This window comes from Acomys minous (genome assembly GCF_964271855.1).
Source record: "Acomys minous genome assembly, chromosome: 3".
NCBI classification, from domain to species: domain Eukaryota; kingdom Metazoa; phylum Chordata; class Mammalia; order Rodentia; family Muridae; genus Acomys; species Acomys minous.
Genome location: NC_140485.1, coordinates 49,892,474 through 49,919,052, shown reverse-complemented (window position 1 = coordinate 49,919,052; position 26,579 = coordinate 49,892,474). Strand labels below are relative to the sequence as shown.

General features: G+C 35.0%; 1 protein-coding gene across 6 annotated transcripts in view; it reads left to right on the top strand.

The window, feature by feature from the left end:
• Positions 1-26,579, top strand: part of LRRC4C (leucine rich repeat containing 4C) — a 1,246,033-nt gene that overhangs the window by 506,096 nt on the left and 713,358 nt on the right. For all 6 annotated transcript variants that reach the window (XM_084776632.1, XM_084776630.1, XM_084776628.1 and 3 more), the window contains exon 3: positions 318-406. The gene's annotated coding sequence lies outside the window, so the exon portion shown is untranslated. The remainder of the gene's footprint in view (positions 1-317; positions 407-26,579) is intronic.

Here is a 26,579-nt window from a genome sequence, read left to right as displayed (position 1 = left end):
TAACACTTGTAGGCCAATTCAGGATGAGAAGGAGAAGGTATGGATGGTGGGAGGTAGACAGAGTTTGATGCATAGCAAATAAGAATACAAAAAAAAAAAAAAAAAAAAAAAAAAAGAGAAGAAAAACTAGAAATTCAGGCCAAAGAGTAGAACAAGTGGCATTATGAGTGACACTTGGGCCTTGTTTCAGAGTGAGAAAAAGAGAAATTTATCCCTCTAGGTTACTCAGTTAGGTTTTAATTTCAAGTAATTTTGCTGAAGTTACCTTCTAACTTCTTTTAAAATAATGTCATGTTTTAATGTTCTCCTTTTCCTAGAAATGTTCCACTTGATCGCAAGGCTGCATGTTCACTCAGAAAGAGTGGGGCTGAGCAACTTGGAGCTTCTGCTGAGACTCTGAACTCATGTGAGTGTAACATTAACGGCACAGTTAAAAATATGTCTCATGTGATTTACACAAAGCCTTAGAGAGGTAGATGTTTGAGAATCAGTATGGTTATTTGCTGAATACTGGGCATGAGCCATCTTGTCTCTGGTGAACTGGGTGAGATTGTACACCCCTATGAAGAGAATTTGAAAGCAGAATCTCTCCAACAGCTAGGAATTTAGTTGTCGCTCACAAAAACAATTGCATGCCTCAACAAACAAAGCAAACCTTATTCACATCAATATCCTCTAGAGTCTGTCTGTCTGTCTGCCTGCCTGCCTGTCTATCTATCTATCTACCTATCACCTATCAATCATGTATCATTTATCATCTCTATCTGTCTGTAATCTATCTATCTATAATCTATCTATCTATCTATACATCTATCATCTCTGTCTATCATCAATCTGTCATCTATAATCATCATCTTTCTATTACTGTCTTTTGTGTGTTTACATTTCTCTAAAGAGTTGACAATAATTTGTCAATATAAAATGAGGTTCATGAGAAGGAATAACTTCACTTTGTTTTGTGTGCATTTCAAGTACTTAACACATTATGTAAACTGAGAGAGATAAGCCAAGGTGTTGGCATAATATTGTAATCCAGGTATTGAGGAAGCTGAAACAGAAGGACTGCAGCAAATTTAAGGCCAGAGTGGGTTACATCGTGAGTTCTGAGGCTACAGTGTGAAACCATTTTCCCTCACAAAAATTCTAATATAAATAAATAAGTGAATAAATATATAAATAGCATCGCAATTATTATTTTGATGGTTTTTGGATTTCAACTCATTTCTAATTTTTACCTTAGTGTTGAAATTTACCTTAAGTACTGCTGAAATTCTACTCGACAATGTAACCATCCATAAAATTTTTTTCCCTGTGGTACTTAACACAGAGCAAGATTTCAAATTTTCTTTTAGTCTTTTATCATAATTTATCCTAATCACTTCATCTACGTCACAGTCCTTTGAGGTCAGAACAATTAATTTTGTTATTATGCTAGTCTAGCTAACTCCTGGATAAGAGCTTACTCTTCAATAATTATTTAAGGACTTTAAATGTTATCTTTAGGTATGCAAAGGGCCTTTGGCAGATTTCCAACCATATCAGTACTATCTTTGATAAAATAGTCTGTTCCTGAAATGGAAATTTGGTGGGATAGCTTACTGTAAGCAATCTTGAAATTATCAAACAAAAAACGTTAAAAGTCCTATGTTGAAGGAATTGTACTACTCTGTATATCACTGTATAATTACTTGTGATATATTTATTTTAATAATTATCTGTGAATTCAAATAATGTGCACAAAATTACACACGTTTAATCCTTGTTAATTTAATGTGCTCTCATCACATAATGTAATATCATATTTTTCAATACTTATTAATATGAGTTCTGAATATACACATCTTGTGTGTACATGTAATTTTAGTCAAATACAATGTAAATAAAATAAATTAATTGTAACAGCTTGTAAATCAGCACCATCAGGTAAGAAAGAAACACCAGAATCATGGTGAATCTAAGGATATGGTGAAGATAGAAATATAAGCAATCATCTGGACACAGAAGTCTAAAAATTTAGTTGCAGTCACTTAAAATGAGTGGCCATTGATTAAGCATTGTGAAGGAAATAAAATTCTCTTGTAGACTCTTTATGTTGCTAATAAATGCAAATAGCAATACATAAAATAATGCTGCTACAAAGAGCTACAAGAATCTGGGTAGTTAGGCCTGTCTTTATATACAGCTTCTCTACGTTCCTGCTTTGCCAGTCCAATATAGGCCTCATTGTTCCTCCTCCTCCTCCTCTTCCTCCTCTTCTTCCTCCTTCTCTTCACCCTCTTCTTGCTCCTCTTCGTCCTTTTTCTCCCCCTCCTCTTCTTTTTCTTCTCTCTCTATATATATGTATACACAGACATGTATGTATGTATGTATGTATGTATGTATGTATGTATGTATGTATGTATATCTGACTACTAGGCACTAGAAAACTTATATAGGGTCTTTTCCATTAAGAAAATCTATTCTTCTCTTTTAATTACCCATTGGCTATCTGTAGCTCAATTGTGAAAATTTTCCCGTCTACATTGGGATACCATTTTCTGGTGTCATTATGCAGAGATTGTTTAATAAACCCATTGCTGCCTATTGCTAAGATTTTAGGGACTCAACATCCCTGTCATATATTGGGGGGCAGACTTTCCAAGACAGAGTTTCTCTGTGTTAATCCTTGGTTGTTCTATCAAAAGATATCCTCCTGCCTTTGCCTCCTGAGTGGTGGTATTAAAGGAATTAAAGGCATTCTCCATCACTGCCTTCATATCTTGAAGACACTAGCTCACAGCAGCTGTGCTGACCCTCTGGCTTTTATATTTGTAACCCCACCTAAGGCTAAATAAACATTAGTTTTTGGTTTTTGATTCTCTTAGTTCTCAAATTCATATGTATCTGCATACCTGGATTGAGTTAATTTGCCCCGGGTTTGATATTCTAAAACTCAGCTGGGACTCTGTGTTTAAGGATTACCTGTAACCATAATCTAAGACCCATGAATTAACATTTCTCTACCTCATATGTCTGCAAGGCCTTTATTAGAAAATATCAAACAAGTTGATAATGATTCCTTGGTGGCTTGGGGTCCAAATGATTTTTTAAATTAACTATTTAGTTTTTCCTTAGTTGTAAATTTATAGATAAACAATTTGTTTAAGGAAATTATGCTGGAATTAATTTGCATTTTTCAACAACAAAATTTTAGAATGAACACTTTCTTTATACTTAATATTTGGGTCATGTGGCTTAAATAATGTTCATTCACATAGGTCGCTCTTTCCAAGATTGACATTTGAAAAGATGAATTAAATCCCAAAGTATAGACACAATTTCTTAAGAGCAAATGTAGGATCCTAGCAGTGTGGTTAGGAAATGTCATTGCTCTGCAAGTATCATGGACCATGTGTTTACAAACTCAAGGAACATAACCTAGCCCTGTAACTTAAACCAAATAGTAAAATATTTTTATTTGAAGTTTCTGATTTAAAAACATCTTCATAATAATTTGAAAACTAATATGGAAACACAGTGGTTTAAGTAGCTTTTCTAAAAGGACTTCTTCATCAGATTATCTTATTTTTCTAGTCCTCACAAATTAGGTACACATACATTACTTCTCTTCACAGTTCTTTAACTGGCATGATATTGGTTAGAATTCTGTAAAATTATAATTACTAGTAGTGATTATCAAATTAAGTGTAACAATTTAAAATAAAAAGCAAGAATTTTTCTCTTAAAACTGATAGAAGCTTTGGGAAATTATGAAAACAGTAGTTCATTGGATGATATACTGTTTTCCTCTACATGCATAATTGGTCACTAAACACACTGGAGAACTGAATTCTGAAAAGGTTTTCAGTAGGCAGACTTATCTCTTTAGTTTCTATAAATGAACAGCAGTGCATAACTATGCATCTTCTAGGAGAGCAACTCCAATTTTCAACCATTTAATTCATATTCTTCAAAAGTGCTTGAATTTAGTAGAAACCCTTTCAAATCTTGGGAATTAGTGTGATACGTGTCCACAATTACCATAAAGAAGGCTGTCTGTGGTGGTGGTGTTGGTAGTGGTGGTGGTTTTCAATGAGTCAAATGATTCATTATTTTACCAATTTGCTGATGTTTTCCATTTTTAAAAGCTATTGAATTAGACATCTTCCATCTGCAGAGAACTCAAATGAGAAACGTGCTTGGTTATTAAATTACAGAATTAGCCTTTGAACACTTTTTATTGTTTGTGTTGGAAGAGGCAATTCTTGATATTAAACTTAACACTGGAGGAGATTATATAACCACCCACTGACAGCATTTTAAGCTTTTAAATCTAGCTGTTACAATGGAATTGTGGGAGAAATTATAAGCCTACAGTGGGAAATGGGATAATTTATCAGTAATTTATTTATTTACTTTATAATCCTAGCAAAAAAACATTAAAAATAACACATCACCTTGAAGTTCTTATTTTTCATCTAGTGCACAAATAATATTTCTATAATTGTATAATTCATCTTAAATGTCTTTATGAAGACTGTGAGCTACAGAGGAAACATTTAGCTATTATTATACAATAGTGCATATATTCTACAAAAGGATTAAATCTATAAATTGCGTCCTTAACAGTGACATCTTTCAATGCACCTACTTCCAGATAGTGAATTAAGCAAGTCTCATTAATTCTTCAATGCAAATTTTGTCCCCAAAAAAATTCAATTCTAAAATTGTGGCATGTTTTATAACATTGCTAAATTACTTTGTTTTCATTAGGAAATTCTTTTGCATAATATATAAAATAGAATTCTGTCTTATTTGTTAATATTTTAACTGCTGAGATTAGGTCCCTAAACATTGGCGACCTGATATGTGCATATGCTTGTGCATATATGTAAATATGTATGAATATATGCTTAAATGAATGTGTGCAGGTTTAGTATATGTACGTGTGTATATTTGTTTGCAGGTATATGTTTGTGTGTATGTATCTATTTATATGCATTTATGTGTACATGCTTATTTCTATATATATTTTTATGTCTACATGTGTGTATTTGTATATATGTGTATGAAAGTGCATATGTGTGTATGTCTGATTATTTCTGTGTATCTTAGTGCCGATGTGTGTTAGTGTGTACACATAGCAGTGAGATCTCAAGGAAAACATTAAACTTTACCTTTTACATGACATATGGAGGTCATTTCTGTTTTATCTATGAAAAATTCAACAAAACAGCACAAATTTACATAGTAAAACACAAAAGAAAACAATTCTATTCTTTTCACCCTTAAGCTTGCTCAATATATGCATATGGTCTATATCTCTTTTGACCTTCTATGTGTATTGTTTAAAATAAGGTATATTACAGGTTTACTTAATAAAAGGAAACTTACACTGATTCCTTAGGAAACAGCATTAAAAGTACTTAATATTTTTTTCTTTCCTTATGAGATGTATTTTTTAGAAATGAAAATCTAGTAGTAACACACAGACACACACACAGACACACACAAATTTACACACACATGCACAAGTGCACACACTCATACACAGACACCCGTATGTGCACACACTCATATTCATACACAGTAATAGATATATGAGTATGCACGCGGACACACACACACTAGCAAATTATCCTCTGAGTAGTTCCACTAAAACCAAGTAATATGTGTAACACTGAAGTCAACTATAATATGTCAATCACTTGCCATTAGTTACTTAGCACTTGCAGGAAAAAAAAACACCATTTATTGTCATAATAGAAATTACATTACATTTAATCAATATGCTCTTTGGTTTGAATCCATTTGTGACTCTAGACAAAGCTTTAATGATATGTTATGGGGGAAATTCATCCCTCTGAAGAATAAATCTAAAAGAAAGTGCTGGGTTTGCTTCATTCCAATTCACCAGCTATAGAATTGACATGGATTGTATACTCCATGTGAAGCCAGCTTCACAACACCAACTATGATGTGATTGGGTTTTTGGTATTTTAACTTGTTTTTTTTTTTTATTATTTTAATGGTACTACACATTTTACCAACAATCAATAAATATATTTCTTACATTTCTTCTTTTTATTACAATAATTTATTTATCTTATTGTGCAAATATTTATATGTGTGTGTGGACCAATATATACGTGGATGTAGAAAGACAGCTTGCTGCATTTAGTTATCCCTTCATCACACAGGCCACAGGTCTTGAACTCAGATAATCAGGCTTTTGGCAACTGCTTTTATCTACCATGCCCTCTCGTTGGCTCTGCATGTTTCCTTACCTCCAGCAAGCATATATACTTCCCCTTTTTCTAAATGAGACTTCATTATTGAATAATTTTATTTTATGTAGTATCCTACTCATTTTTATGACATAAGAAAATACACTTAATGTCCTTAAAAATTTAATAAGTGTAGCTATCCCTGCAAACATGAACATGTGTTTAGATGTCATCACACTGGTGTCATCTCAATTTAAATTTAACAGCTGATTGTACTTCTTTGTAAAATAAGAATGTTCCCTAATATTTGTATGATTTTCTTTATAAACTGTATACTGGCTTATTTAACTAACACTATACAGTAAAACAAGCACAGATATAAAACATGAAAACTCAAGTCAGGATGGGGGCACCGCTATCATTCTGTGCACGACAACCACTATGTTGGTACACTCAGTCTATCATGGTAAAATATAATAATAATAGGTTTACATAATTCCTTTTACATCCTATGGAAATCCACCTCTGCTTATCCAGCTTGTAGGAGAATGCCTCTATACATTGCTATATAGTTACAAAGCAGATAGGTGACAAATGTTGATCTGCTATCAGTTTGCTTTTATCCTTTCATTCATAATGAATACCCATTTATCCATTCATTTATTGACTATCCTAATTTTGCCTTTTAAAAATCTGTCTGTGTTTGTCTCTGGTTGAATCCTGGTAGGTGGCTTGACTGATGTACAGTATGGAGGTCAGAGAGGAAGAGATTAAGGCATTTTTGCTGTCATGTGTAATCCTGCTTGCTGGATAGCAATCTCTCCCCCCTGGAGGCCTGTGATGAACTTGGCATTTGGACTGAATGCCAAAGCAAACATGCAATTTAGTCAAAGTCAAGTCTGGCTGTTACTTGGCATTTATGTTGATTAAAGGAAATAAATTAGATTTTTACTTTTTGGTTTTACTATTATTATTACTAAATTACTTGTTATTATGTGGTATTGATACTTCCCCCCTACATTTAATTGATTTTTTGAGAATTTTACAATGAAGGCCGTATATACATCATTTCCCTTGCTTTTTCCACTACAACTCTTCTCATGTCTCCTCAAGTTCTTCACAAATTTATGACCTCTTTTTAAATTATTACTGTTACATAATTATATATAAATATGCACACACACACATATAAATGCAAGCTACTGAGTCTATTTAGTGTGTTTTAAATGTGCATGTGTCTATTTATATGTTGCTGATTTTAAGGGCTTAGTTACCTATCATGGAGGTGGCTATCAATATTTTAATTAATTTATTTATTCACTTTATATCCCAACTGTAGCTCCCTCCTTCCTCTCCTCCCAGTATCACCTTCATCCCTCTTCTCCCTTTCTTCCTCCCCTACTCCTCAGGAAAGGGGAGCAACCCTCCCTAGCATAGCAACTAGTATAATAAATGAATGCATCCCCTTCTCCTGTGGCCTGGCAAGGAAGCTGGGCCAATGGGTGGGGGTTGAGGGGGGGCTGATCAAAAAGCAAACAAAGTCCATGTTCATGTTGGAGACAGGCCCTGCTCCTCTTAACTAGGGGAGCCACATGTTCTATCTGAATGCTTGCACATCTTGTGGCAGGATAAATTTTGAGTCAAAATTTTTGTGTGTGGGTTGATTTCTGACCCCACGTTTACTAGGAGTCCTGTCTAGTTAGGAAGTGTCCTCTTCAATCTCCATGACCCTTGCCATTAGGGGTCTCAGCTAGTGTCACCTTCATATCCTCCTAGACGTCTACTCTGTTTCTCTCCAACTTTTCAGAGATGCCTCTGCCAACAGTTTCTTTTCTCCCTGCTGACCCTTTATCCTCCTGCTCTCCCCAGGTCTGATCTCCATCCTTATTTCTGCCCACATTCCTCCTATATGGTTCCCTCACTTCAACTACTTCCACAGTCTATTCTATTTCCTCCTCTGTGTGAGGTTTAAGCATCCTCCCTTAGATTATTTTTGTTATTATCCTCTTTGTGCCTGTGGATTATATATGCTTATCCTGTACTATGTGGCTAAAATCTGTTTATAAGTGACTACATACAATGTGTGTCTTTCCAGAGTTGGGTTACCTCACTCATGACAATCTTTTCTAGTATCACCCATTTGCCTGAAAAAAAAATGTGATTTTCTTGTTTTTAATAGCTAAGTAGTATTCCATTGGGTAAATGTACCACAGTTTCTTTATCCGTTGTTCAGTTGAGGGACATCTGTGTTGTTTCCAGATTCTGGCTTCTATGAATAAAGCTGTTATAAACATAGTTGAGCATGTGTCCCTGTCGTATGGTAGAGCGTTACTTAGGTATATGCCCCAGGAGTGGTGTAGCTGCTATAAACATAGTTGAGCTTGTATCCTTGATATATGGTAGAACCTCTTTTGGTTATATGCCCCAGGAATGGTATAGCTGGATTTTGAGGTAGCAGTATTCCCAGTTTTCTCAGAAAGTGCCAGATTAATTTCCAATGTCGTTGTACAAGTTTGCACTCCAATGAGCAATGAAGGAGTGTTCCCCTTTCTCTACATCCTTACCAGCATGTGCTGTCACTTAATTTTTTTATCTTAGCTATTCTGACAGGGGTAAGGCAGAGTCTCAGAATTATTTTGGTTTAATTTCCTTAATGATTAAGGGGCTTGAGAATTTCTTTAAGTGCTTTTTGGCCAGTTGAGATTCCTCTGCTGAGAATTCGTTGTTTATTTTAAGATGAAATTATGATCAAAAGATCCTGCACTTATGGAAGTATCATTGAACATCAGTACGTTTCATATTTTTGTTGGTGGACTAAGATTGGACCATAGACCTTGATTTAAAATTAATTTCAAATTTTGTTTTCTAATATCTTTAATGTTTATTTTCCTCAAATATTACCCCCTTTATATATAGCAAAAGTTATGCTTATGCAAAACTACTTGTACTTTATAGGTAAGAGAAGCAATAGTAACAGTGGTATAATAATTTCCATTATGCTTATCCAGCTAGAAAATGATAGTCTTGGGGTTCAACATAAATTCATCTAAATCAAACTCTGTAGCCTGAGTTTTCTGTTATACTTCATCTTCTAACAACCTTCATTTCATGCTGCATCTAGTAGGATAAAATCTTTCCATGTTTAAAATACACTCCACGTATCTCAGTGTGGCCCACATCCAAGGTGTCCCTCCTCCTTCAAAGGTCCAGACTAGCAACGGATTCATCTGCCTCAAATCAAGCAGCTTTGCTCTCCATTTCTGGATTGTAGTTCATTCTAGAGTTAGTCAAGCTGACAACCGAGAAGAGCCATCACAGCCTTTGTAAAAGTATTTCTATTCTTTCTCTCATCCTGACTTATTTAAACAAATACATAAAATGATAAACTTGTAAATATTAATGAGGTATTCTAATATTTACTGTCCTAGCTAGTGTTTTGTCAGCTTGTCACAGCTCAAGTCACTGATAGTAGAAACTTCATTAAGAAAATGCCTCCATATGATCATGCTATAGTCAGATAAGTCTATGGGGCATTTTCTTATTGTGGGTGGTGACATTCTTGGACTGATAGTACTGAGTTTTATAATAAACCAGGCTGTACAAGCCAGTAAGCAACATGAGTTCATAGCTTCTCAATCAGCTCTTTCCTCTGGTTACTTTCCCGGTTTGAATTCATGACATAGCTTCCCTCAATGAACTGTGACTCATAATATATAAGCTAAATAAATCAATTTTCCCTCAAGTTTCCCTCATGGTGTTTCACCACAGCAATAGTAATGTCAAGAGTTACTATTGTAATTTAAGTAGTGTAATTTTAGTACATGTATTTACTGTAGAATAAGAATGCAAGTTGACTATACCTCACCAAATTCTTGTCTTTTCAAATGATTTCTTCTAGCATTTTGAATTATTTTAAATAAGTTTAATTACAGAAACTTTACTACATATTACCAAACATCTCATAACTATTTTCTACTATAAAATGATAATTCAGTGTTCTTATCATTCTACCCCTTTCCTCTGAGATCAGCCGAGATTATATAACACTTGACCTTATGTGCTTCATTCTACCCTGTGTAAAATTACAAGATTTAGTTCATCTTATAATGGGACATACATTTTCTTTATTTATTCATCCGTTGATCAGCAGTTGGGTTCTTTCTGTCGCTCAGAGATTATAAGTAGTGATGCAATACACATCAAGAGTTGATATTTCTTCAGCATATCTAAATTATACAAACAATAGTAGGTTTGGCATTTCTAATATGCATTTCAGTTGTTCTATTTTTAATATCTGGTGAGCCTAAATATAATTTTTATAATGTCTACATTGATTTACACTGGTTCATAGCATATGCAAGGGTCCTTTTCCTTCACATCTTTGCCAGTAGTTGTTATCTTTAGAAAGTAGCTGGTAACATTTGTGAAAAGATATTTCATTATAACATTTATTTATCTTTTGCTAATGAGTAATATCAAGCATTTTCTTTTTCATTTTATTGGCCATTTGTAGGTCAATTGTCTGTTATGAATGTAGTTATTTTGCTATTGATTTTTAATACTTCCTTACATAGTCTTTTTACACTCTAAGTACATCTTGTGGAATGTCCAGGTAAAGCAGAATGGATTTTGTAACAGGTTTCCTGATCCAATACCCTTCTTTAAATATGAGACAGACTATTTTCCTCACAAACTGAGTGACTTCTTCTCAATTTGGCTCCTACAGACTGTTAGCCCCTCTTCAAATGCTTTTAAAGCATTTTTCTTAGTTTTTGAAATATTTATTTTGTTTCTTTGTAATGCTTACTCTTTTTTCAATTGAAATATAGGATTCTAGACCCTGTCATCTCAGTAATAGAAACACATTGTTGTGTTCTAAATGAAATATTAATTGATACACAGTAACATACACTGGTAGATCCTATTCTGCAACACTTGAATCTCTTCAAACCTGTTAACCTGGGTATGAAGATCTTAGTTCTGATCATCCCTTATGAATACGTTTTGCTGGGGATGTTGAGAATTATGTTGTATTTCAATTTGTGCTGAAATCCTATGGAGCAATGAAATTCTTTATCCTTTTAAAGTAATTATAAATGGGATAATTTCCTTCTAAACTTATCTCTTTTTATCCCCATTGAACTACTAAATAGAAACAAGTCAGATAACTAACATTCTGTTTCATAAACTGCCATCAAAGAAGAAAGTTCTTTAGTTCTATGGAACGTGTGTCAACTCATAAGAGACAGTGATACCATCACAAAAGACAGGTTTACTATAATTCAAGTCCAAGGTCACCTAGTGTAACTATTGCTATGATATGATTCTTCTTTTAGATATCATTAAAAGTAGAATGGTTAGAATACATTTTTAAATTCAAAATTTAGTGTATCAAAAAATGAAAGATTGACACAGGCTAGAGAGCTGACTGCAACAGTTAAGAGTATTTGCAGCTTTTGCGGAGGACCAGACTTCAGTTCTCTGTACCCACATTGACCAGGCCACATTCCCCTGTAACTGTAGGTCTAGGTGATAAGACACCTTCTCTCACATTTGAGTGCAACCTCCTCCACATAGAGACAACACCACACACACACACACACACACACACACACACACACACAAGAGAGAGAGAGAGAGAGAGAGAGAGAGAGAGAGAGAGAGAGAGAGATGCACAATACAATGACATAAATTAAAATAAAAAATTAGAGATTATGCTTGAAACAACTTTCTTCTTCATCCTCAGTTGATAATATCTCTTCAAGGGGAGTGAACATTCACTACAGTATTCCAAAAAGGTAATAAGATGTTAAAGCAACAATATTTCTCTCCAGAAATAGGGTGAAAGATCTCCAAAATATTTTCTGGGCAAACCATACTTATTAGACATTGCCATGCATCACTGGAAAATTCTACTGTACATCTACCTGAAGATTTAAAAATATTCTTTGGAATGATGTAACATTTGGGAAGTGGAAGACGAAAGGAGATGGAAGAGAAAATAAATCATTACTGGGTTTTCTGAGTGCTAAATCATGAATGACTATCTTTTTACTTAGTATGAAAAAAATAGTTGCCAAGAATCTAATAACTAAGAATATCATCACATTTTAAATTGATTGTTTCCTATGTGAATTTGAGCCACTGGTCTCCAGAACACATAAAATATGACTTTGTTCATATTGAATAGAGTAGTACACAGAGTGCTTGAAGTAAGGAAATGGGAGAGTAAAAGTTGTAATTATGCTATCATCTCAAAAGATAAAAGAAACTTAAAAAAAAAAAACAAAGTTAGTTTAAAATCTGCAACACACTAACTATTATCCTCAAAACTGACTCAAGTTGATAATATATTTCATATTAATTTTTCTTCACTGCCATGAAATTTCATAAATTTAATGGCTTTGGACCAGTCTTCTACTATGTATTGTATGCATAACAGAACTCTTATGGGACTAAAATGAGGAAGTCTGCATTAAATTTTAGAGGCTCTGAGAATCTCAGTCATGTGTAATTATTTTCCTTGGAAACCCTTGAGTGCTGATAACATTTAGTTTCCCTGTGGTGTGAGACTGAGATCAGTTTTCCTTTCATATTTGTTAGATATCTGCCATTCCACTTTCTGGGTTAAGTTACTTTTTTTTTGACTTGTCATTAAAAGCTAGTAATAAACGGTCAACTCTCCCATGCTTCAATTCTTAGCTTCTTCCATTTATAAAATTTTCTCTCCTATTGTTGATTGAATCTTTAAAATTTGGTCCTCTGGGATAGGCCAACTTTATCTGGCCATCCTAAGGGCAGTGGTTGTAATCATACGTTAGGTGGGTCTAAGATCACGTATACACTATAAGGTATTTACATTTTCTAGGAATTTGTTTGCACATTTTGAGTTTAGGAGCACATTATTCTGCCAAGCGGGAAGAACCAAGTGAACTAACAATATACAGGCTTCTCAGAGTCAATATAAATTAGCAAATGGAATAATTATACTTATCTGTTTGAAATAAGCGTAACAATAGTTATTTGAATCAAACCAATGATCCCTAAGAAGTGTGTCATTTACATCAAATATTCATATCTATTAATTGTCATTATCATTGCTCATTTTCCCACTGACTAATATTACCTATTCATTAAAAGTATTTAAATAATTATCCAAATCTTCTCCTTGAATTGAAAAGTAACAGCATCAAGACCATAGATAGCTGAGGCAAGTAAATTCCTCCTATGCACTAATGAATTAATTGCTAACTTCAACATTACTAAATATTAAGGAAGATATTTAATACTATGAATCAGAAATGAGTACATGGAGCTATTTATTACCTTTACATGGACATGCTTTATTATGATAAAGGATAGTAATTTCTCCTCTTCACTACTACAGATGGTTAAATAGCTTGGAATGGTCAAGCTTAAATTTGTATATGGGAAATAGATTTTTGAAGAGAAGTAGCTCCTTCTCTTGTACTTAGTTTATCAGTAAAAGTAGAGTGATTAGAGGAGAAAAATTGGATAAAATGAGGAGTGTGCAGTAGACACAGACAGACAGCTATGCTCCTGAATGACATTTAGGGAAGCTAATTTCTTCCTGTGATACTCAGGTTCCTATGCATACTTTGATATGCAAATTTGTTAAATCTGAGGATATCTTCAAATTTACAAATTTAATGAAAGGACAAATATGTGATTTAGTGAGTGAAAAAATATATTTAGTTCGATCCTTAAGAATGGATTTCTAATCCTACTAAGGGCTTAGATTCTAAATACATAAAGACCTCAGGTAGTTAAACACAACCAAAACAAATTATCAAATTAAAAATGGAGTATATAGCTAAACAGAATTCTCAACAAAGGAACTTCAAATGGCCGAGAAACACACACACACACACACACACACACACACACACACACACAGACATACACATACACACATACACACACATACACGCATACACACACAAATGCTCAGGGAAATACAAATCAAAATGACTCTGAGTTTCCACCTTACACCTAGCAGAGTACTAAGATCTAAACTCAAGTGACAGCATATACTGGCAAGGATGTGACGAAAAGAGAACACTGCTCCATTTCTGGTAGGAGTACAGACTTGTACAAACACTTTGGAAATCAATCTGGAACTTTCTCAGAAAATTGTGAACAGTGTTACCACAAGAGCCAGCCATACCACTTCTGGGCGTATATTCAAAAGATGCTCTACCATACAACAAGGACATTTGCTCAACTATGCTCATAGAAGTTTTATTCGTAATGGCCCGAATCTGGAAACGTAGATGTCCTTCAACTGAAGAATAATAAGGAACCTGTGATACATTTACACAAGGGAATATACTCAGCCTCTAAAGACAAGGAAATCTTGAAACTTGCAGGCAAGTGGATGGAACTAGGAAAGATCATCCTGAGTGAGGAAACCCAGACCCAGAAAGACAAGCAGGCTATATACTCATTTATAAATGGATATTAGTCCAACATAGATGTTCTCTGAGAGACTCCACCCGGTGGGTGATTGGGACAGATGCTGAAACTCACTAATGGACTGTGGGTGGAGTGCTAAGAGTGATATTCAAGAATGAGGGTAATGAAAGGACCCAGAGGGCTCAGAAACTCCACAAGGAGACCATCAAAGCCAGCATATCTGGATCCAGGAAGACCTGCACAAACTGTTGCACCAACCAAGGACAATGAGGCAGTAAACCTAGACTCCCTATTCAGATCTAATCAATGGATGGCTCATTCTCCATGGCTGGGCGGGGCACAGGGACTACCTCTGACATGAGCTCTGGTGCCTTCATTTTGATCACTTTCATTTGGTAGGGAGGCCTGATGATACGCATCGGAAGGGGAAGCAGGCTATCTGGATGAGACCTGATAGGCTGTGGTCATATGGTGGGGGAGGAGGTCACCTTCTGTCAGAGATTAAGGGAAGGGGAATAGGGCAGGAGAGGGAGAGAAGGTGGGAATGGGAAGATAAGAGGGAAAGGATAACATTCTGAATGTAATCTGAATAAATTATAATAAAATATAATAAATGGATGTCTATCAGAGTCAGCTTCAATTTATGTGCTTGTGTGTGTATGTGTGTGTGTGTGTGTGTGTGTGTGTGTGTGTGTGTGAAAATAGTCAGATATTATACTTTTTTCAAAGCCAAACAAACACAACATATAGGCTTATGGAAAATTTTAAGTAAAGAACAAAGCCTTTCAGTGAAATCCTAATATACCTATCAAAGAGATTTGATTCCACTGGTTTTTATACGTTTAGCACACCTGAGTTCTTTCTATGAAGGCGCACAAGTTCACAACAGGCATGAGATCTTACGGCTCGGCTAGAGAAATATAAATACAGTGTCAGAGCGATGCCACTCCTGCACTGGTTTTGCTATTTATTTATTTATTTATTTATTTATTTATTTATTTATCTTACAGTGGTTTTGACTAATGAGTATCTGTATGAGTGTGACTTCCACATAAGGACTTTACTCATATTATTAGAGCCTACTGTATTTTTCAATACTGAGATGTAGAAACCTGTGTTTTTCATTTCTCTTGTTAATTGACCCCCAAAATTAAAGAAGGTAATGTGTGTTTTAAATCCTTTTCTCAAGTTAGAAAAATTAATCTCAACAACATTAAATTCCCTTCCATAGGAGGGACACATTTGGCACAGGAGGTCAGGATTTTGATTTATATCTGAAAGATGAGAAGCTGTAACCATTCTGTTTCCTTGTGAAGTCGGCTGGAATTGTCAAAAGACAAAGAATTCACCATTAAAGACCGAAAGTTCTCTGAGGACTGGAGCTCATGTATTACAGGATGTTGGCATGATTTAATGTAAAAGAAAATGTATGTTTTGTAATCAGTTTCAGCTTCAGTTATTTGTGAAAAGCTAGATAGCAATTGATTAAAAGTAAATGCTCACCAGTAAACAGTCTAGAAGATTTAAAAAAAATCTTCCTTGAGAGAGACGTACTTAAGAAGCAACTCAGGGACAGCCTATCAAAGTTAAAATTTAAATTTCTATTCCATTTCCAGTTACATTTTGAAGACAAAGATGACTGAATTAAAGGTGTCACTCTGAAATTTTGTGATGTACAAGTTAAAGTTCAATCTCCTTTTTAACAGAAGACACACATATGTTAATGTTGATATATAAAATTCAAATAAATGAATAAGATATCAATCAATATATTCATCAATTCTTATGCTCACTGTTTTTCTACTCCTACTCACTGCCTCTTCACTTAGCAGTGAAGTGTGTTGTGTATGGCCACAGTTAGATTTTATACAACTATATATTTAATTATTACATGCCTCAGCAGAATGGAATCGCAGAGGTTAAAAGAATTAAGACATATGGAACATATAAGGAAATATATTGGATGTCATGAATCATAATTAGTATGTTACGGAATTGGAGTTACAATTTAAAGAATAAATTGGGCTAAATAGTTCCTGTAGATTTTCTCACCCATACATACAACTGATGCCTTTGAAAATACTAAACTTTATTAATGCCAATTCTTTTTAATGGTTTATATTTTATTGAAGTTGTTCTGTGTCCAAAACATGTCTTGTGTGGATAAAAATTCTGCAAGGAAAATTAAAAAGGATGTCAGTGTAGTTCTTTATTACAGAGCAGATCACCAGTTTGTCTGCCTGCAGAGGCCCTTTGTGACTTAACAGCGTCACTGTGTTTGACAAAGATCCTTCAGTCTTCCTTCTGTCCCTTTTCCTGCATTCTTCATTCTTTAACCTAGATCCTTGCAAATACTCTGCTTTGAGCAAATGAGTTGGACAAGTTCATTACCACTTCCTGAAGAAAACAGCTCAAAGCCTGTATCATGCTGAGTTAGTGGTTTTCTAATTAAATGTGCACACAGTTTTATTTTCCCAAGTCTATGAATTACTCCTTGTGCTATGTGGTTTCTTATTGGAAAATGTGATGCTCTATTTGTTTTCCTTATATAAAACGGCATAACTGCATCTTGACTAATGAAATTTTATAAGGTCGCTTAATAGATATTTGATATATGTATATCATGTTCCTATTTAAATAGCACAAATACCATTCCACTAATAAAACCTTCAGACAATTTATCCTTTTTAATACTAATTAGAGGTATCAAAGAAATATATATATATATATATATATATATATATATATATATATATATATATATAATTCTGAATTTTTGGCTAACCCAGTATGGGTTTGTTTCGTTAGATTATACTAACAACTATCATCAAAGCAATATTTTGCTGCATTACATGCTCCCATAATAAAATCATAATTTGAGAAAAAAACTTGGTTATTTTTCCTTCCTATTTTTTGCTCCACTGGCATTTTCATAGATAATTTTATCATGTGTCATCAGTAACAAATAAAATAAAATAAATGTTGAATATTTATTTGCTTCTCTCTCCAAGAATTCTAAGGCAGTCTAGATTTCATAAAACAACCATAATAAATCCTTACCAGTCAAATATATATATATATATATATATATATATATATATATATATATATATATATATATATATACTAAACCCTTCTATAACCTTTTTCTAGGTAGACTTGTTATAGTACTTTTTGCTTCAACTTTGTGCAAGGGTGTTTTTATAAAGTTTGGTAACATGAGTTGGGTGCCTGGAACCCACTTGGTGGAAGGAGGGAACCAGTCCACACAGGATGTCCTCTGAAGCCCACATGTCTGCACTGCTCCCATCCACACATGATTTTTTAAATATATGTGAATTGTAAATTCATTTAATTTTCAATTTTTATAGTCAAATTATAAGGAATAAAATAAGAAAGTTTTGTAGTAAAATAAGAGCTTCTCAGTTAACTGTTTTCTTATCTTAAGCAAATCGTTTGGGAACAATTTGAGGAGGCTGTTCTAAAATTAAAGGCATACGCTGTAATTCACACACTCATCTTTTACACCTTCATGAGTTATCAAAGCATTGACCTTCCTCGGCATCAGTTGGCCCTTTTTGAAAGTTTATTTGTCATGCCCTAATATTTCTGTATTCCTACTAGCTAAATCTTTTATCATATCGGTTGAGCTCCACTTGAGTTCTTGAATAATCTGTGTCACTGGTAAATTTTGTGTGTTGCCTGCCACATGCATACATAAATCATATGTGTTGTTAAGCACATTGAGTATACTGCAAGTCTGAGAGAAGTGAATACAACTTCATGACAATGGACCAAGTGGATGTCTTTCCAAAGGGTCTTTGAAGTTGGGTGTGTGTAAATCTCCTACTATGTTCTTTGGATCAATCACCCTGCCTGCCAACAAATTCTTTCCTTAGGGCACCAAGGCTCCATATGGTATAGACAGTAACAGTCCCTTGTAAAAACTCCTCAGCCACAACTTCTGAGGTAATTCCAGATATATTTCAGAGAGACAGAATAACTTGGTACAGAAAATGGTTCTGAGAATTGAGTAAACTAATCCTATATAAGGGGACTGCAAGAAATGTGTGAAGCAAGGCGGAAGATGTGAACTCTATGTTCTCTCTTCATCTGCCACTATTACAAGTAGAAACAATGTACAAAAGAGTAACTCAGACAAAATGGCTTCTCAGGGCTGTACACATCATTAATTTTAAAAGTTCTGCACTAGATTTACTATTTTCATTGCTATACCTCCTAAATGGATGAATTGCATACTGTTTAGCGGCTAGATTTTGTTCAATGTTTTTTAAAAAAATATTTCATTAATTTATTCATATTACATCTCAATTGCTAGCCCATCCCTTGTATCCTCCAATTCCTCCCTCCCTCCTGCTTTCCCCCTACTCCCCTCCCCTATGTCTGTGACTGAAGGGGACCTCATCCCCCTGTATATGTTCATAGGGTATCAAGTCTCTTCTTGGTAACTTGCTATCCTTTCTCTGAGCGCCACCAGGCCACCCCATCAAGGGGACATGGTCAAAAATGGGGCAGCAGAGTTCGAATGAAAGTCAGATCCCACTCTCCACTCAATGGTGGAGAATGTCTTGTCCATCGGCTAGGTCTAGGTAGGGGTTTGAAGTTTACTGCCTATAGTGTCCTTGGCTGGTGCCATAATTTGAGCAGGATCCCTGGACCCAGACCCGTGCATCATAATGTTCTTCTTGTAGGTTTCTAGGGCCCTCTGGATCCTTCTATTTCTCCATTCTCCCATGCTTTTCTCACCTAAAGTCCCAATAGGAGGTCCTCCCCTCTGACCCACTTTCCTGGTAAGCGATGTTTGTTTGTGTTAAGTAAGTGTTCCCTTTTCACTGTTCCTGTGCTGGCTGTTTTATAGCATTTTAAGATAAACCAGAGTCATCAGAGAGGAAAGAGGCACATTGAGAAAACCCTCAATAAGACCAGGCTGTAGGCAAGACTATTACTTTTGGTCACCATGTTTGAACATAGCAATAGTAACCATAATGAACACGATTTTCCTAACACTTCCATGTACTGTATGTTCTTCCTGTGAATGGATATCTTCCTATGTTGACTTCATTTATTATCTGCTGAGGACTCTTAAGTTAAAGTTAGTGGAATAAAGCTCCAGCTTACCAGCTTGGTAATTAAAACCACATCCTAAAGCATGAAGCAATTTAATATTATGTAAATGATTGATATACAAATAGATCCTGAATCCAGAGTACATAACATGTACTCATTTAAGGAGTTCAGAAAATAAGATTTTGGTTTTCAGATCTTTCCCCCAAAGCTTTAGGAATATTTATTAGATGTTATAGGAATTTCATGCTAAATGTATAATCTATACAAAGAAAAGACACCTTTGAAATGTTTATGGCCCCGTATGTTATGTCACTGTACATAAACTGTTAAGACAGATATAATATCAGGGACTAAAGTGTTCTTTATTCTGCCTATCTCATCTCCTCATTGCAAGCTCCCTAAATGGCATGGAGAACGCTTCCAAAATACCCTGCAGAGTATTTTGCTAGAAGTTCAGTAAATGTTTGCTGAATTGAATTGCCACATTAACATGTAAATTGTCAGATTGCAGAGTTTACAGCTTGTAAATCTTATTTTAAAATCTAGGTTTACTCAAATTTGCATATTATTTAGAAAATGAATAAATTAAGCCCAAATCAGCATCTCATTTATATGCACTTCCACAAACTCATTTGAGGGTTTAAAGTGCTACTAGTGTCCAGCGAGTTTGATAGGCCCCCAAGCTATTCTCATATGGGAATTAATTGTTTCCTTAAGAATGCCCACAAAATTTATTACCTATTCCTTATTTTTCCAAATGAAAATTCTTCAGAAAATCTGGCTATTACTCACTCACTCTCCTTCAATATTTAAAAAAAATATAAATAATTGAGTTTTGCAAACATCTTCGATGCTTTTCCAACAAATAAAGTTGATCAGGTCTTGTGGTGAATGACAGGCAAGGTACTAAAAACCATTCATGCTCTCCCGAGGGTAAAGCTTTAGTTTCCTGAACGGTCATTTTCAGCCATGTAAGTTTTGGCTCATGACATTGTACCTCTGCATACCTTTGCTTTTACAATTTTGTGAACACTTGTGTTCAGTTACTTGTCCGTTTTTTTAGATTTAAACGCCTAGCCTAGTGTATCCATTTTTTTCTCTTACATTCACTCTCATTGTTTTACTCAAAAATTAAAATGTATAAACATCCACCTAAAGCCCCAGAAAGAACACCCAATGTATTAGCTAAACCTTAATAATGACAGCACAAAATAATGCCTTGCTCACTCTGGAGCTATGCCTTTTAACTGAAGATATGTATTTGTTGAAATAAAAAGCATAAACTATATCTGATATCATATAGCCCATCTATGCCCGCTGCAACTGTCACCACAAGTATCTCCACCTGATGAATGGGAATTGCTTAGCAAGAAGATAGACAACAAGGTTTTTTAAGCTTTTTTTTTAAGGTTGAGTTTCTTTTTTAAAGGCAATGAAAACACTTTCATCTTTTAAGTGACTCAGAACAAGCCACACTGATATTCATTAATTTAAACACATTTAAAGGAAAATCATGGCACCTTTCCCAATCCATCAAGACATAAGTATAAGTTTACTGGGAATATAAAAGGAGACTAAGAGTAAGAACAAAACCTTAGGAAGGTACAATTATGTTTTACAGGCTGCAGAGTTTCCAGCGTGTTCAGTGGATGATGTTTTTGTCTTGTCTTCAATAGATCTGCCCTGTGTTTCTATAATCACAACACAGGTTTTACTGTAGGCAATTATTTTTAATTGTAAGTATACGCAACCCCTTATTAAGCTAAGAGGAAGAGAGTAGCTGCACATATTAAAGAAAATGCAAACCTCAGTAGCTTCCTTTGATTTCTAAATGATTTTGACAGTCTCTTGAAGAGTTGCTGCCCCATTTTCCTTTCTTGAATTTAAAAAGGTTGTTTTTTTAAAAAAGAAACAGCCTGACAGCATCTTCTCTGCACCATTTTCTTATGACAGACTAGATAGAAGAGCATTCTACCTACCACTCCATATCCAACCCATTGGTTGGAAGAATAGTTATGTGTAGCTCTGCCCCTAAGCAAGCAAGAAAGAAACAAACAAACAAAGAAAGAAAGATTGGGAGCTGCAGTTTTAGGGAAAGATGTTCATCATTCTTTGCAGGTTTCACAAAAATTTTGAATAATAGTAAGTAGATTAGGTTAAATTGATTATTTCTTACACTGGAAACAAATTTTTCTCTTGCTGCTGCTGCTGCTGCTACTACTACTACTACTACTACTACTACTACTACTACTACTACTACACACACACACACACACACACACACACACACACACACCCCACTACCATCAGTCTATTCTAAACATTTACGTATTAATTCTTACTTATTTCAATTAAGAGTCAAATTTTTCTTAGAAGTTATTTTCCTTTGGTTGTTTTGTTTTGTTTTTTTGTTTTTTTTTTTTTTTGCTTTATTTATTGTCTTTATTTTATATATAAATACAAACATTTTCTTTCTTTCATTTTTACATCCTGATCAGTTTCCTGTTTTTCATGTCCTGTCCACCCAGTCTGCCACTCCCAACTCCTCGCAGCCCACCGCCCACCACCATCTACCCCTCCATTTCTCTTCTGAAAAAGGCAGGCTTCTCATGGAGATCGACCTGCTATGGCATATCAAGTTGCAGTAAGGCTAAACACCTCCAGTTGCATTGACTCAGTTGAAAGCAAGAATCCCAAATCAGGCAAAAGAGATAATTTTCCTCCATAAATCGGCATCTTCCTTTAGCTATTGTTTTCATAATATATTTTTTCAACTTTATTTGTCTCTGTGTTATGTGTGGCAGACTATAAGCTTCATGAAAACAATCATTACTGGTTTTTATACCATAGCTTTTTTTCTTTATGCAAATAATATATACATATTTACATACATATATATAAAGAGATCACAAACATAAATATTATGTTCATACAGCACATATGTTGAATGTAAATATTACATATATATTTGGTAATATAATAGATGTGTATTAAAGTCAATATGCATATATACATGCATGTATATGCATGCACAGAGATTAAAAAGAAAGAGCAGTATTTTGTTATTTATTATTCTATTCCTTGGAAATGTTATATTATATTATAAATTATATTTTGTAAATTATATTATAAATTAAATAAAAATCTCTCTTTGGATAAATAGTCCAGGCAAGGCTTTTGTACTTTGACCTCTGGGAAATTATTTTATTTGCTTTTTGATGCTGTCATAAAGTGGAATGCCAAATTCTCCATGAGCCAGCTCCCTCTCCATCTCTTACTCCATTATAGAAAACTTAGTTATGTGACCAGGTTTAGTGCAAGTGAGTCTGACTAGATGTCAGCATGCACGCAAAGATAGGAGAATTGATTGTACATCCTACAGTCAGAAATGTTTTCCCTTGCACTCAATAAGAACTTAAAACTAACAATCTTCACAATGGGTCTCACTCAAATTTAAAAATATTTTTAAGCAAATAACTACCTGAGCTGAGAACAGAAATCGATTGAACAGTTGGTAGGCTATTTTAGCAATCCTCACTACTGTGAAGTATTCTCTCTGAAGCAAATTTTTAAATCTATTATAATTTATTCACATCGCATGCTGATTGTCATCCCCTAGCTTGTATCTTCCAGTTCCCACCCTCCTTCCCCTTTATGCCCTATTCCCCTCCCCTAGACCTCTGAGAGGGTAGTCTGCTTCCCCCAGAGTCTTACCACAGCCTATCAGTTCTCGTCTGTTTAGCCTATATCCCCTTCCTCTGTGTGCCAACATAGTCTCCCCTCCAAAGGGGAGGTGATCAAATCAGGAGCACCAGAGTTCATGTAAGAGAGAGTCCCCACTCCCTGGACAGCAGTGGAGAATGAGCTGTCCATTGGCTGTATCTGAACAGGAGGTCTAGATTCTCTGCATACATTGTCCTTGGTTGATGCAACAGTTTGTGCAACCCAGATCTGCTAGTCTTTATGGTCTCCTTGTGGGGATCCTGAACCTTCTGGGTTCTTCCAATGCCCCCATTCTTCCGCACCACTCTCAGTACTCTGCCCAGAGTCTAACAGCATGTCCTATCATCTGTCCCAATTCTTCACTGGGTGGAGTCTCTCAGAGGACATCTATTTTGGGCTAATGTTCACTTATAAGTGTGTAGGTCCTGTGTGTCTTTCTGGATCTGGGTTACCTCACTCAGTATCTTTTCTACTTCCATCCATTTCCCTGCAAATTTCAAGATTTCCTTGTTTTTGATGTATTCTGTTGTGTAAATGTACCACAGATTCTTTATCCATTCTGCAGTTGAGGGACATGTAGGTTGCTTCCAGAATCTGGATATTATGAATAAAGCTGATATAAACATAGTTGAGCAAATGGCCTAGATGTATGGTTGAGCATCTTTTGGGTATGTGCCCAGGAGTGGTATATCTGGGTCTCATGGTAGCACTAGTTCCAATTTTCTGAGAAAGTGTCAAATTGATTTCCAAAGTGATTGTACAAGTTTGCACTCCCACTAACAATGGAGGAGAGTACATCTTTCTCCACACTCTCACCAGCATGTGCTGTCACTTGAATTTTTTGATCTTAGGCACTCTGGTAGGTGTAAGATGGAATCTCAGAGTTGTTTTGTTCTCCACTTCCCTAATAACTAAGGATGTTGAGCATTCTTTCAGTGTTTCTCAACTGTTCCTATGTTGAGAATTCTCTTTTTAGTTCTTTACCCTATTTTTTAACTGGATAATCAGGTTTGATGGCATTCAATATTGGATATTAGTCCTTTGTCAGATGTAGGGTTGGAAAAGATAGTTTACCAGTCTGCTTGCTGTTGCTTTGACCTGTTGACAATGTCAGCAGAGACCATCAAAGCCAGAAGGATCTGGACAGATGTCTTTCAAACCCTAAGAGATCACAGATGCCATCCAGACTGCTATACTCAGCAAAACTTTCAATAACCATACATGGAGAAAAAAAAGATATTCCAGTACAAAAACAAATTTAAGTTGTACCTATCCACAAATCAAGCCCTACGGAACATACTAGAAGGAAAATACCAAGCTGCAGAAGCTAAGTTCTTCTTAGCAAAACAAAAATTAGACAAGCACCCAAACACACTACCACAGGAAACATCAAAATAAAAGGACCTAACAGTCTCTGGCCATTAATTTCTCTCAACATCAATGGTCTCAACCCTCCAATAAATAGGCAGACTAACAGAATGGATGTGTAAACAGGCCACAACAGTGTGCTGCTTACAAGAAACACATCTCTTCAGTGAACTTTTGAACTCAGACTTGCTTTGGTTCCTGTGAGCTTTTATCCCTAACAAACAATCCTATTGTCACAATACATAAGATTCTCTGTCCATTTATCCTTACTATACTGAGGAGTAACATAGAAGGCTCGCTTTGTAAAATCACATTGTCAAATTTCAAGTTCAAGAATACTTCTAACTATTCTGATCTACCTAATGGACAGGACATTCTCCATAGTTATGTGGACAGTGTGGACTGACTCTGACATGAACTCTGGTGCCCCATATTTGACCACCTCCCCTTGGTGGTGAGGCCTGATACAACCCAAAGAAAGAGGAAGCAGGCTACCAATATGAGAAGTGATAGCCTATGCCAATATAGTGGGGGAGGAGGTCCCCCTAAGTCTTAGACATAGGGGAGGGGAATAGGGTGAAAGCAGGAGGGAGGTGGGAATGGGAGGATACAAGTGATAGGGTAACAATTGAGTTGTAATCTGAATAAATTAAATTTAAAAAACAACAAAAATGAATACTTCTAGAGAAGAGTTTGCCTCTAACAAAATATCCTGAACATGCTATATTAAGCAATAAACTAGTTTTACATTCAGTGTTTTAGACCATTCTTGGTTGGCTTTCAAGGATGATTAGAAGTATGATATTTGAATGTCTGTTTCCTAAGGAGGATGAGAGTGAATGTTTACTTTTGTCAACATATAGTATGTATACCCTTGCATTTTCCTCTGGCCTCATGGTTATATTTTACTCTAATTTCAGTATGTCATAGGATATACACTCATGTCAAGGCACATCACAATTAAACATATTGAAGATCATAGCAGTGTGTCTTGTCAAGTGCATTTTCCAGTGTTTTGCAAATCTTTGTGTATCATGAAAGATTTTGTCTATGAACAAAGATTAAACAGTTTTTGAAACGTCAATTATATTTCAATTCTTTGAAAATATGTTTTGTTTAGAGACAATGTATTCAAAAACAGAAAGGAGGAAGGAAAGAAGGAAGGAGGAAAAGAAAGAAAGAAAGAAAGAAAGAAAGAAAGAAAGAAAGAAAGAAAGATCAAAATCTATCCTGCACACAGCAATAGGCCCACATGGTTTTTTAGGAGAATTCTATAAATCCTTCAAATGTCATGCCACCCACAGTTATATATAGATATTTTAAACAGGATTTTTTAAGTGTCAGAAACATTCGTGATTCACATTATATCCTTCCCCTCTCTTCTTCTGTCCTCTTCCCCCCCTCCTCTATCTCATTATGGGTCAAACTTAGAGCTTGTCTCATGTTAAGCAAGCACTCTACTACAGAATTAAACTCCGAGCCCTATAATCCTCATAAATGAATATGGTATAAAGTATTAATAGATGCCAAATTATGAAAATATATTGCTCATATTGGATATTCACACATTTTTACACATTCTCGCATATACAAGTTAATTCTTAGTTACAAGATGAAGGGCATCTCTTTGATATGGAAAAGTCAAGAAACCATATTAGACCAAGTATTAGTACTGTGACAAGCAGATGTCAGTCTTTGATGCACTAATGGATCTCATTCTTAAATGATGCTTCCATTTTACCCTAGAGTAGCATGTGA